Genomic DNA, 12,970 nt, shown 5'->3' with positions numbered 1-12,970 from the left:
AAGGAGGAAGAGGAAGCAAGGGAGCAACATAAGGTTGAGAGGTAAGAGTGAAAATGGCATATAAAAGACGTATGTGATTTAATGACATGAGAAAAGATAAAGCTGTGTTATGGAATAGATAAAGATAAAAATCAAAAATAAGGTGAGGGGAATAGTGAGAAGCAAGAGTAGTGTTATTAGAGATGTAAGATTGAATACATTATCTTCCTAAAATTGTTCCACTATTAAGCCAGAATCGATAGATACCTTAAGTAATAGTCCTTACTGTAGTTAATGAGAAAAGAGTAAGGTGAGACGAGGACGTAGAATTATCCGCTCTGTGAAAGCTCTCATTTTTTGGGATGATAATGGTGGTCCTTCCTTTGGCGGTCTCCTTCCCGTGGAGCGATGTGTTCGGCACAATGAAAAACACAGGCTTGTTTTGCTTTCGTGGTCCTTCCCTGGAACGATGGCTTAAGATTTGGCACAATGAAAATACGAGTTAGTTCTTTTGTTGGTTGCTGGTCGTTCCCTGGAGCGTGTGATTCACAACAATAGAAAAGCACGTTGTTTGCCTGGCTAAACCCTCTGATATCTTAATCCTGCTTCTTCTTTCGCTAGCAAGTAGCTAATACCTCATCCTGCCTGCACGGGGACAAGGAGATTAGCGGTTACTGGTTAGAGTTTAGGCTTTCCACTCGGAGGCCCATTGCTCTGGTAGAGGCTAGGCTAGCTTCTCCATGGAGGCCTATGGCTCTGGTAGCAGCAAGGCTAGCTTCTCTCACTGGAGGCCTATGGCTCTGGTAGCGGCTAGGCTAGCTTCTCCTACTGAGGCCTAGTGGCTCTGGTAGCGGCTAGGTTAGCTTCTCCACTTGGAGGCCTATGGCTCTGGTAGCGGCTAGGTTAGCGTTCTCCACTGGAGGCCTATGGCTCTGGTAGCAGCAAGGCTAGCTTCTTCCACTGGAAGGCCTATGGCTCTGGTAGCGGCAGTTAGCTTCTCCACTGGAGCCCTATGGCTCTGGTAGTGGCGTAGGTTTAGCTTCTCCACTGAGAGGCCTATGGCTTCTGGTAGCGGCTAGGTTAGCTTGTTCCACTGGAGGCCTATGGCTCTGGTAGCAGCGAGGCTAGCTTCTCCACTGGGAGGCCTATGGCTCTTGGTAGCGGCTTAGGCTAGCTTCTCCACTGGAGGCCTATGGCTCTGTAGCGGCTAGGTCTAGCTTCTTCCACTGGAGGCCTATGGCTCTGACGGCTGTAGGCTACTTCTCCACTGGAGGCCTATGGCTCTGGTAGCGGCTAGGCTTAGCTTTCTCCACTGGAGGCCTATGGCTCTGGTAGCGGCTAGGTTAGCTTCTCCACTGGAGGCCTATGGCTTCTGATAGCGGCTAGGCGTTACTTTCTCCACTGGAGGCCTATGGCTCTGGTTAGCGGCCTAGGCTAGCTTCTCCACTGGAGGCCCATTCTCTGGTAGCGCTAGGTTAGCTTCTTCCAACTGGAGGCCTATGGCTCTGGTAGACGGTAGGTTAGTTTCTCACCTGGACGCCTATGGCTCTGGTAGCGGCTAGGCTAGCTTCTCCATCTGGAGGCCTATGGCTCTGGTAGCGGCTAGGCTAGCTTCTCCACATGGAGGCCTATGGGCTCTGGTAGCGTAAGCAGCTAGCTCTCCACTTGGCAGACCTTACTGGCTCTAGCGTAGCGGCTAGGTTAGCTTTCTCCACTGGAGACGCTATGGCTCTGGTCAGCTGCTAGGTTAGCTTCCCACTGGAGGCCCATTGCTACTGGTAGCGGCTAGGTTAGTTTCTCCACTGCGGAGACCTATGGCTCTGGTAGCGGCTAGGTTAGCTTCTCCACTGGAGGCCTATGGCTCTGGTAGCGGCTAGGTTAGCTTGTCCACTGGAGGCCTATGGCTCTGGTAGCGGCTAGGCTAGCTTCTCCACTGGAGCCCTATGGCTCTGGTAACGTGCCATATAATCTGCCTCCATGTCCCACACTCTCCCCATGGGAGAACCCTTTTTGGTTCCAAGTAAAACCCTTTTGGTTTCCAGGTACATGGAACCCAAAACGGTTTTACTTGGAACCAAAACGGTTTTACTTGGAACCAAAAGGGTTCTACCTGGAACCAAAACGTGTTCTCCTATGGGGACAGCCAAAGCCAAACCCTTTTAGGTTCTTTTTTTCTAAGAGTGTATTTCCCAGAATTCTCTACTACAGGTAGATTTTTCTGTATTGTTTTCAATATCTGTATTTTTGCATGTACATTGATTGATTAATTATTCTTATGCTATATAAAGATAAATAACATACATTTTTCTAAACCAATCAAATAATTAGTTACCGTTACTGGGTGTTCCAGTTGAAATGGTTTAGGTAGTCTCCTTTATCAATTTTCATTATCCTGACAGTCATTCAGAATGGATTCCTATAGGAATCCAGTAGAAATTACACATCACTTTGCAAGCCAGGATAATGTGACATTGCAGGGCTGATTTGTCCTGTAAACCAGGTGTTTCCTGACTGAGTTAGTTTCAAACTAGGCCATCAAAGTAAGGCCTTATGATATACTTAATGTATATTGTCATAGAGTTTAATTTGATTAAATAACATTCGCCTAGGAACTCACTTGGGCCCCGATTCCCCGATTCCGAGTTAAATGGAACGTAATTTCCATTTTATGTACTTTTCTCTCTATACGTATTCTGACCTTGAACTTAATCATGAGAATAGCATGCTATTCACTAGCTATTCACCAGCTAGTCACCAGCTATTTGTTTGGGGTAGAGATCAAAGAGATAAAGGTGGTGTGTCCGCAGATACGCCTTTTTCTGACCTTGACTTAAATCCCTCATAATTCTACCGCCTTTTATTCGCCAAACCATGAATAATGTCGAGCGAACCTGCCGTTTCCAAATGGAAAAAGCCTCTACTTAAATTTTTCCGGATAGAAATAACCGCATTCTCCATGCACTGCCATTTCTACACAGATAAGAGCTATTGATAAGAGCCAGGTAAATGAGTAATCTGTTTGGGGAAGGGGATTGTAAATACATGTAGCAAATGTTTTAGATATTTTTTTATTTTTTTTATCCCTTGTGTCATGACGTTGGCCTGTGGGTAAGGTTTATGACCCCCCCATGAATACCTTTCTCCCTTCCCTCTCTCTCGGACTCTAATGAGGATTTTTGAATAGCCTTTGTTAACTTTTACTTGCTACTCATCCCGGATCCGGGAGCACCCTCATCAGTAAAAAAGCTGACTAGCATAGCCTAGCATAGCGCCACAAGTAAATACTAGCATCTAAATATCATGAAATCACAAGTCCAAGACACCAGATGAAAGATACACATCTTGTGAATCCAGCCATCATTTCTGATTTTTAAAATGTTTTACAGGGAAGACACAATATGTATTTCTATTAGCTAACCACGATAGCAAAAGACACAACTTTTTTTTCCCACCATTTTTTTACTGCATAGGTAGCTATCACAAATTCGACCAAATAAAGATACAAATAGTTCACATATACCACAATGGAAACAACTTCATCAGATGACAGTCTGATAACATATTTATTGTATAGCATATGTTTTGTTCAAAAATGTGCATATTTCAGGTATAAATCATAGTTTTTACATTGCAGCCACCATCACAACTCTCACCAAAGCAACTAGAATAACTACAGAGAGCAACATGAATTACCTAAAATACTCATCATAAAACATTTATGAAAAAATACACAGTGTTACAGCAAATGAAGACCAACATCTTGTGAATCCAGCCAATATTCAGATTTTTTAAGTGTTTTACAGCGAAAACACAATTTAGGCATTATATTAGCTTACTACAATAGCCAACCACACAGCAGCATTGATTCATGCACCGGTTAGCAGATAGCGAATAAACAGCAAAAGATATTACATTATTCACTAACCTTCTCAAAACTTCTCACTCAGATGCACAGTCCTATTAACATCATATTACCACAAACATAGTATGTGGTTCGTTCCGACAACATGTGCATATTTAGCGGCACAAATCGTGGTTATACAATGAGAATAGTAGCCAAGCTGCAAACAAAATGTCGGGAGAAATCTTGGGAGAGGCACCTAATCTAATCAATAACTAATCATAAACTTGACTAAAAAATACAGGTTGGACAGCAAATGAAAGATACATTAGTTCTTAATGCAACCGCTGTGTTAGATTTTTAAAATTAACGTTACTACGACATACAGCGTGCGTTAAAGCGAGACCGCACCGAAATTAATGGCGGAATAGTAGTTTAACATTTTTCAACAGAACAACGAATTAACATCATAAATAGTTCTTACTATTTGATGAACTTCCATCAGAATCTTGTGCAAGTTGTCCTTTGTCCAGAAGAATCGTTGCTCGGTTGTAGATTGTCGTCTTCAACTTTGGAATTAGCAGCAAACATTAGCCATGTGACGAAGACGTGTCCAACTCACTATAACGCAGCACAAATGAAATACCGAAAATCGCAATATACTGATATAAACTGATATAACTCGGTTTAAAATAACTACATTATGATGTTTTTAACACCTATATCGAATAAAATCAGAGCCGGATATATCTAAAGCCTATAACGAGAGCTTTTCAGAATACAATCCTGAGGTCTGTCATGCGTCATGGCGAACGTTGAAAAGACTGCACACCCGGTTCCAAGAGCTTTTATACAGCCTCAGAACTACCCAGACACCCCATTCCAATTCTCACTGCTTACTGATATCTAGGGGAAGGCGTATGCAGTGCATGTCGACCCATAGATTACATGCAAATTTATAAACTGACCCTAGAACAGAGCCCCCAATTTGAGATTTTTCAGTTCCTGACAGGAAGTTTGCTGCAAAATGAGTTCTGTTTTACTCACAGATATAATTCAAACGGTTTTAGAAACTAGAGAGTGTTTTCTATCCAATAGTAATAATAATATGCATATTGTACGAGCAAGAATTGAGTACGAGGCAGTTTAATTTGGGAACGAATTTTTACAAAGTCAAAATGGCGCCCCCCTATTGAGAAAAGGTTTTAATTAATCATAGAGAGTCTGGGAACATCAAACAAGTGGGGGGAAAGGAACCATATTTCGTTAATAGAACCAGGTGAAAATATGCGTTGGTACTTAATGAATATGATGTCAGTTCGGTTGTCATCTGAGACATTATGACTGATGACAGGACGACATAAACTGTATCTGGGAAAGTCTACACATTCTAGTTAACAGATTCACATGGAATTGTTGAGCAATTTAAATGTTTAAATACGACACTATTTGTGAAAAGATTAAATGTAATTTTAGCTTCCAAATGAGAAATTTGGGTTTTCATAAAGTTAGAGCTCTGCTCAATCAGTGGCCCGCCCCTGTGAAGAGACATGGGTTATAAACTAGGAAACACACCCTTTTCTCCCTCCACTATATAAGCCCTTGACGAAAATGTAACTATCTGTTCCGAGGACGATAGGACGACGATCCATACGTTGAAAAGGACTAACATGTCAACTACAGAACTAAGCCAACCTCAGCGTGAGCTTTGGTTGTGAATGGTATAAACTTTGAACTCTTACTCACTAAAGAAGTGAGACATCCTAGCCGTTGAGTAAGCAACAGCAGCTGTAAACGTGGGCTAGGAAAGGACGGACAGAGTATCCCATCTACCACACAACAACGACACTACAACGTATGCCGTTCACCACCAGAGACACTCTTCAAAGGACCAAGGACTCTGTTGGGCAACACGGCCTTCCATCTACCACCAACCTATTGAAGCGAAGCTCAGAGTAAATATTTATTGCATTTTCCTTTTCCAAATGGGCGGTAATTTAGAATGCATAAGATACTGTATTTACGATAGAGTAGCTGCCGACGGTCTGATAGAGACATAGCTTCTCCCTTTGTTCCTCAAGTCTTCCTGATCTTTCACTCAAACCCAAACCCCGTTCTTTGTGTAACCGGCTGTCATATCTGTTCCGTCCGCTAGGGACGTTTTCCTTTATGACATAATTTGTAATCAATGCATGATGCATTCTGTGTATATGTAATTCTGTATGATTATTTAGGTATTTAGTAAATAAATAATTAAACCAAATGTTGTATTGCTGATTCAACTTGTTAGCCAGGGTTCGTGAAGATAACCAAGAATTTACAACTTTTAGATGAGACTGAAATAAAGTGACGATTAATATTGACTGCTATTGATGTAAAATATTACTAGGTCTTTAAGAGTTTATTCGGAAGATAACGGCTCTATAAACACTCTTTCGTGGTGCCCCGACTTTCTAGTCAATTACATTTACATGATTAGCTTAATCGGGGGCAATGAATTACAGAGAAAGGATTTTATAGAATAGCATGTCAAATCACTTAATCCGGCATAGCCAAAGACACGACAGTGGAGACACATGTGAAACCAGCCATATGGATGCAAACTAAAAAGGATATCAACATGACAGAATTTCTATTGTGTACCCTCATAATTGGTGTGAATGAAACCTGCAGGCTCCCGTAGGACTGAGCCTGCCAAGTTGATGTATGTGGTTTAAAATACCCGGTCGTTTCTCAATTTTTATTTTACAATTTGTATCTAGTTCAATACTAGCCACTATCGGGAGCCACCGTCAGTAATACCCAAATACATTTATAACTGTAGTGTTAGTTTCCTTCAGTTTGTATCCTACATTTATAACTGTTAGTTTCCTTCAGTTTGTAACCTACATTTATAACTGTTAGTTTCCTTCAGTTTGTCCTAATTTATAACTGTTAGTTTCCTTCAGTTTGTATCCTACATTTATAACTGTAGTGTTAGTTTCCTTGTATCCTACATTTATAACTGTTAGTTTCCTTCAGTTTGTAACCTACATTTATAACTGTAGTGTTAGTTTCGGGGACCGTTGTCGTACGGTTCACGATGACTGGAACGTTGTCGTACAGTTCCATGACTAGCGAGGGTTATCCGGGTAGTTTTAGAGGTTCAACTCCTATTGTACAGTTTGTTCCACCTTCCAATATCTCATGCAATTAACTTTCAGGATGATTCATAAATACTTCCCTAGCCCTAAATAGTCAGAGATCAGAGTATTTTTAAATATACTAGTTGGTCCTGAAACGGAGACGAAGAGGCAGAGCTGGCTTTCCTCCAGTGATCCACGTCTTCTGAACCCGTTCTCTAAATGTATTCTAGTGAGTCCACACAATGAAATGTACTCCGTATTTAAAGGGATGGCTTAAGATAAATGTACTCCGTATTTAAAGGGATGGCTTAAGATAAATGTACTGAAAACCCTATTGAATGAAAACTCCACCAGAAACTGTGCTGGTCAGCAAGTGGGATGTTGTTCAACAGTTGAATTAAATGTATTCAGCGCGCGTAAGGGAACCACACCTGCAACGCTCGTTACYCACCTTCATAAGGTAAGTCTGAATACCAGCTATTGAGAAGTGATTAGGAAAGGCATACATTTCCTAAGTCTGAATCGGGCCCTTAATTAATAATGGGAAAGGTATATGAAGGTAAACATTAGGACAGTGATCATGTATTACCATCTGCAGGTGCTTCCAGAGGTCCTGGTAGACTGTGTTGCTGTACTTGAATGTATTCAGATACGTCTGTGGAGAAATCAAGTCACATTTCAGAGTCAAAATATCAAATCACTTCCCTTTCAGTCGGTCACTCTGTATAATTATTATTTTATTATTTAACCTTTATTTAACTAGGCAAGTCAATTAATAACACATTCTTATTTACAATGACGGCCTATACAGGCCAAACCCGGACGACGCTGTGCCAATTGTGCACCGCCCTACGGGACTCTCAAGGCCGGTTGTCCTACAGCCTGGATTTGAACCAGGAACTCTAGTGATGCCTCTTGCACTGAGATGCAGTGCCTTAGACCGCTGCGCCACTCAGGAGCCCCGAGATGACACTATGGGGAGTCAACGACCAATCACATTCACCTGAAGAAAACTAAAACATGTCCAATGGGACATTGAATGCAAAGCCRGCRCTAGGAAGCTCACCTTCCTGGCTATAACGTTCATTTCCTCAATTCTTCGCTCTTCAGCTCGCCTGAAGGAGACCGTGTCACGCTATTTCCAAACTTTTTCAAGCAAACAAAGACTACTGGATTCGGCTCAGACTTAGTTGTCTATTAGTGGGGAGAGAGTACCTAGCTAGCAATGAGGAATCTGCCCAGAAGCCGCCCTCTTCCGGGGGCTGGACTGATTGAATCGGCCCAGAATCAGGTGTCTATTAGTGGGGAGAGAGTACCTAGCTAGCAATGAGGAATCTGCCCAGAAGCCGCCCTCTCCCGGGGAGCTGGAACTGATTGAATCGGCCCAGAATCAGGTGTCGGACTCAGCCCAGAATCAAAATGAATGACTGCCCAGAATCGGGCCAAGTCATCGGCCGTTTCCGTCTACCGGAATTCAGACAACATCTGCTAAATATGTGTATGTGACCATAAAAATTTGATTTGGATTTGATTTGAAATAATTGCGAGCTCCAGTGTCATAGCCAGGAGGGTGTGGCTTCTGAGAGGCGGGTCTCTTATTCATTTGCCCATTGGTGTGTTTTTAGTTTTCTTCAGGTGAATGTGATTGGTCGTTGACTCCCCATAGCATGTTATGCCTCGTTCCCTCCTTCAGGGAGGGAACTGTAAGTTCTCACTTTTATATATATATATAAACAAAATGATGTGGAACAAAATGTAGTAATTAGACATGTACATAAACAATACTCACACTAAGTCCTCGGGAGAAGACCGGCTCTGTCAAGAACTCAGACAGCATCCTCAAGAACTGCTGCTCCCTGGGAGGAAGAGAACACCAGGATATAAGAAATGAAACACGTCTGACTTGTCATGGCCCAGTACAGCCTGCCGCTCCCTGGAGGAGAGAAAACAGGATATAAGAAATGAAACACGTCTGCCTTGTCATGGCCCGTACAGCCTGCCGCCCCTGGGAGGAAGAGAACACAGGATATAAGAAATGAACATGTCTGCCTTGTCATGGCCCAGTAGCCTGCTTCTCTCGTCTGAGTCAAAATCCCCGAGAAATGCAGACAGAAAATGATTTAATTTCCATAAGGATATGTGCATTTGCTATTTCAATGTAATGCCGATAAAAAAAAATAAGTTGACTTAGACCCAGATGATTTTAAACCCAGATGATTTTAACCCAGATGATTTTGACCCAGGTGATTTTGACGCCAGGTGATTGTGACCCAGGTGATTTTGACCCAGGTGATTTTGACCCTGGTGATTTTGACCCAGGTGATTGTGACCCAGGTGATTTTGACCCAGGTGATTGTGACCCAGGTGATTTTGACCAGGTGATTTTGACCCTGGTGATTTTGACCCAGGTGATTGTGACCAGGTGATTTTGACCCAGGTGATTGTGACGCAGGTGATTTTGACCCAGGTGAATATGGCATGCTGTGCTGTGTTGTGAAGCCAGCAGGTTGCCAGTAAGAGGTGTGATTAGAAGCGTACCTTGCTGTAGGTGATGGTGTCAAACAGTTCACTGATCTGTGCAGGCCTCATGATGTCTTCCTCTTTAGCAGAGAGAGGGTGAGAGGAGGCCAGCGCGTCAACAGACATCGGCTCCATGCACCTCCTTCAGCACTATCAGGTCTGTCTGTGGAGACATCAGGCCTTCGCTTTTAACCTTTCACTTGTACCGTCAGATGGAATTTGGAGAGCAGATATCTTTGTGGTTAATCCTTGAGAAAGGTATATTTGGAGAGCAGATATCTTTGTGGGTTAAATCCTTGAGAAAGGTATATTTGGAGAGCAGATTCTTTGAGGGTTTAAAATCCTTGAGAAAGGTATATTTGGAGAGCAGATATCTTTGTGGGTTAAATCCTTGAGAAAGGTATATTGGAGAGCAGATATCTTGTGTGTTAAATTCCTTGAGAAAGGTATATTTGGAAGAGCAGATATCTTTGTGGGTTAAATCCTTGAGAAGGTATATTTGGAGAGCAGATATCTTTGAGGGTTAAATCCTTGGAAAGGTATATTTGGAGAGCAGATATCTTTGAGGTTAAATCCTTGAGAAAGGTATATTTGGAGAGCAGATATCTTTGTGGTTAAATCCTTGAGAAGGTATATTTGGAGAGCAGATATCTTTGAGGGTTAAATCCTTGAGAAAGGTATATTTTGAGAGCAGATATTTTGAGGGTTAAATCCTTGAGAAAGGTATATTTGGAGAGCAGATATCTTTGTGGGTTAATCCTTGAGAAAGGTATATTTGGAGAGCAGATATCTTTGTGGGTTAAATCCTTGAGAAAGGTATATTTGGAGGAGATATCTTTGTGTGTTAAATCTTGAGAAAGGTATATTTGGAGGCAGATTTTTGTGTGTTAATCCTTGAGAAAGGTAATATTTGGAGAGCAGATATCTTTGTGGGTTAAATCCTTTGAGAAGGTATATTTGGAGAGCAGATTTCTTTGTGTGTTAAATCCTTGAGAAAGGTATATTTGGAGAGCAGATTTCTTTGTGTGTTAAATCCTTGAGAAAGGTATATTTGGAGAGCAGATATCTTTTGTGTGTTAAATCCTTGAGAAAGGTATATTTGGAGAGTAGATATCTTTGTGGGTTAAATCCTTGAGAAAGGTATATTTGGAGAGCAGATATCTTTGTGTGTTAAATCCTTGAGAAAGGTATATTTGGAGAGCAGATATCTTTGTGGGTTAAATCCTTGAGAAAGGTATATTTGGAGAGCAGATATCTTTGTGGGTTAAATCCTTGAGAAAGGTATATTTGGAGAGCAGATATCTTTGTGGGTTAACTCTTGAGAAAGGTATATTGGAGAGCAGATATTTTGTGGGTTAAATCCTTGAGAAAGGTATATTTGGAGAGCAGATATCTTTGTGGGTTAATCCTTGAGAAAGGTATATTTGGAGAGCAGATATCTTTGAGGGTTAAATCCTTGAGAAAGGTATATTTGGAGAGCAGATATCTTTGAGGGTTAAATCCTTGAGAAAGGTATATTTGGAGAGCAGATATCTTTGTGGTTAAATCCTTGAGAAAGGTAATTTGGAGAGCAGATATCTTTGTGGGTTAAATCCTTGAGAAAGGTATATTTGGAGAGCAGATATCTTTGTGGGTTAAATCCTTGAGAAAGGTATATTTGGAGGCAGATATCTTTGAGGGTTAAATCCTGAGAAAGTATATTGGAGAGCAGATATCTTTGAGGGTTAAATCCTTGAGAAAGGTATATTTGAGGAGCAGATATCTTTGTGGGTTAAATCCTTGAGAAAGGTATATTTGGAGAGCAGATATCTTTGTGGGTTAAATCCTTGAGAAAGGTTATTTTGGAGAGCCAGATATCTTTGAGGGTTAAATCTTGAGAAGGTATATTTGGAGAGCAGATTTCTTTGTGTGTTAAATCCTTGAGAAAGGTATATTTGGAGAGCAGATATCTTTGTGGGTTAAATCCTTGAGAAAGGTATATTTGGAGAGCAGATATCTGTGGTGTTAAATCCTTGAGAAAGGTATATTTGGAGAGCAGATATCTTTGTGGGTTAAATCCTTGAGAAAGGTATATTTGGAGAGCAGATATTTTGTGGGTTAAATCCTTGAGAAAGGTATATTTGGAGAGACAGTATCTTTTGTGGGTTTAAATCCTTGAGAAAGGTATATTTGGAGAGCAGATATCTTTTGTGGGTTAAATCCTTGAGAAAGGTTATTTTGGAGAGCAGATATCTTTGAGGGTTAATCCTTGAGAAATGTATATTTGGAGAGCAGATATCTTTGAGGGTTTAAATCCTTGAGAAAGGTATTTTGGAGAGCAGATATCTTTGTGGTTAAATCCTTGAGAAAGGTATATTTGGAGAGGCAGATATCTTTGTGGGTTAAATCCTTGAGAAAGGTATATTTGGAGAGCAGATATCTTTGAGGTTAAATCCTTGAGAAAGGTATATTTTGGAGAGCAGATATCTTTGAGGGTTAAATCCTTGAGAAAGGTATATTTGGAAGAGCAGATATCTTTGTGGGTTAAATCCTTGAGAAAAGGTATATTTGGAGAGCAGATATCTTTGTGGGTTAAATCCTTGAGAAAGGTATATTTGGAGAGCAGATATCTTTGAGGGTTAAATCCTTGAGAAAGGTATATTTGGAGAGCAGATATCTTTGAGGGTTAAATCCTTGAGAAAGGTATATTTGGAGAGCAGTATCTTTGAGGGTTAATCCTTGAGAAAGGTATATTTGGAGAGCAGATATCTTTGTGGGTTAACCTCTTGAGAAAGGTATATTTGGAGAGCAGATATCTTTGTGGGTTAAATCCTTGAGAAAGGTATATGGAGAGCAGATATCTTTGAGGGTTAAATCCTTGAGAAAGTATATTTGGAGAGCAGATATCTTTGTGGGTTAAATCCTTGAGAAAGGTATATTTGGAGAGCAGAATTTCTTGTGGGTTAATCCTTAGAGAAAGGTATATTTGGAGAGCAGATTTCTTTGTGGGTTAAATCCTTGAGAAAGGTATATTTGGAGAGCAGATATCTTTGAGGGTTAAATCCTTGAGAAAGGTATATTTGGAGAGCAGATATCTTTGAGGGTTAAATCCTTGAGAAAGGTATATTTGGAGAGCAGATATCTGTGGGTTAAATCTTGAGAAAGGTATATTTGGAGAGCAGATATCTTTGGTGGGTTAAATCCTTGAGAAAGGTATTTTGGAGAGCAGATATCTTTGAGGGTTAAATCCTTGAGAGGTATATTTGGAGAAGCAGATATCTTTGTGGGTTAAATCCTTGAGAAAGGTATATTTGGAGAGCAGATTTCTTTGTGGTTAAATCCTTGAGAAAGGTATTTCGGAGAGCAGATTTCTTTGTGGTTAAATCCTTGAGAAAGGTATATTTGGAGAGCAGATATCTTTGAGGGTTAAATCCTTGAGAAGGTATATTTGGAGAGCAGATATCTTTGAGGGTTAAATCCTTGAGAAAGGTATATTTGGAGAGCAGATATCTTTGTGGGTTAATCC

At 40.9% G+C, this 12,970-nt stretch overlaps 1 long non-coding RNA gene across 1 annotated transcript; it reads right to left on the bottom strand.

The window, feature by feature from the left end:
- Positions 1–7,533: 7,533 nt before the first annotated feature.
- On the bottom strand, positions 7,534–9,628 carry LOC112078460 (uncharacterized). Its single transcript, XR_002895685.2, has 3 exons — positions 9,484–9,628; positions 8,735–8,801; positions 7,534–7,600 (listed from the first exon to the last, which is right to left on the bottom strand). It is a non-coding gene; the product is annotated as an uncharacterized lncRNA (long non-coding RNA).
- Positions 9,629–12,970: the final 3,342 nt, after the last annotated feature.

This window comes from Salvelinus sp. IW2-2015, unplaced genomic scaffold (assembly GCF_002910315.2).
Source record: "Salvelinus sp. IW2-2015 unplaced genomic scaffold, ASM291031v2 Un_scaffold5712, whole genome shotgun sequence".
NCBI classification, from domain to species: domain Eukaryota; kingdom Metazoa; phylum Chordata; class Actinopteri; order Salmoniformes; family Salmonidae; genus Salvelinus; species Salvelinus sp. IW2-2015.
The sequence above is the reverse complement of the archived record's forward strand: the minus strand, read 5'-3'. Positions and strand labels throughout refer to the sequence as shown.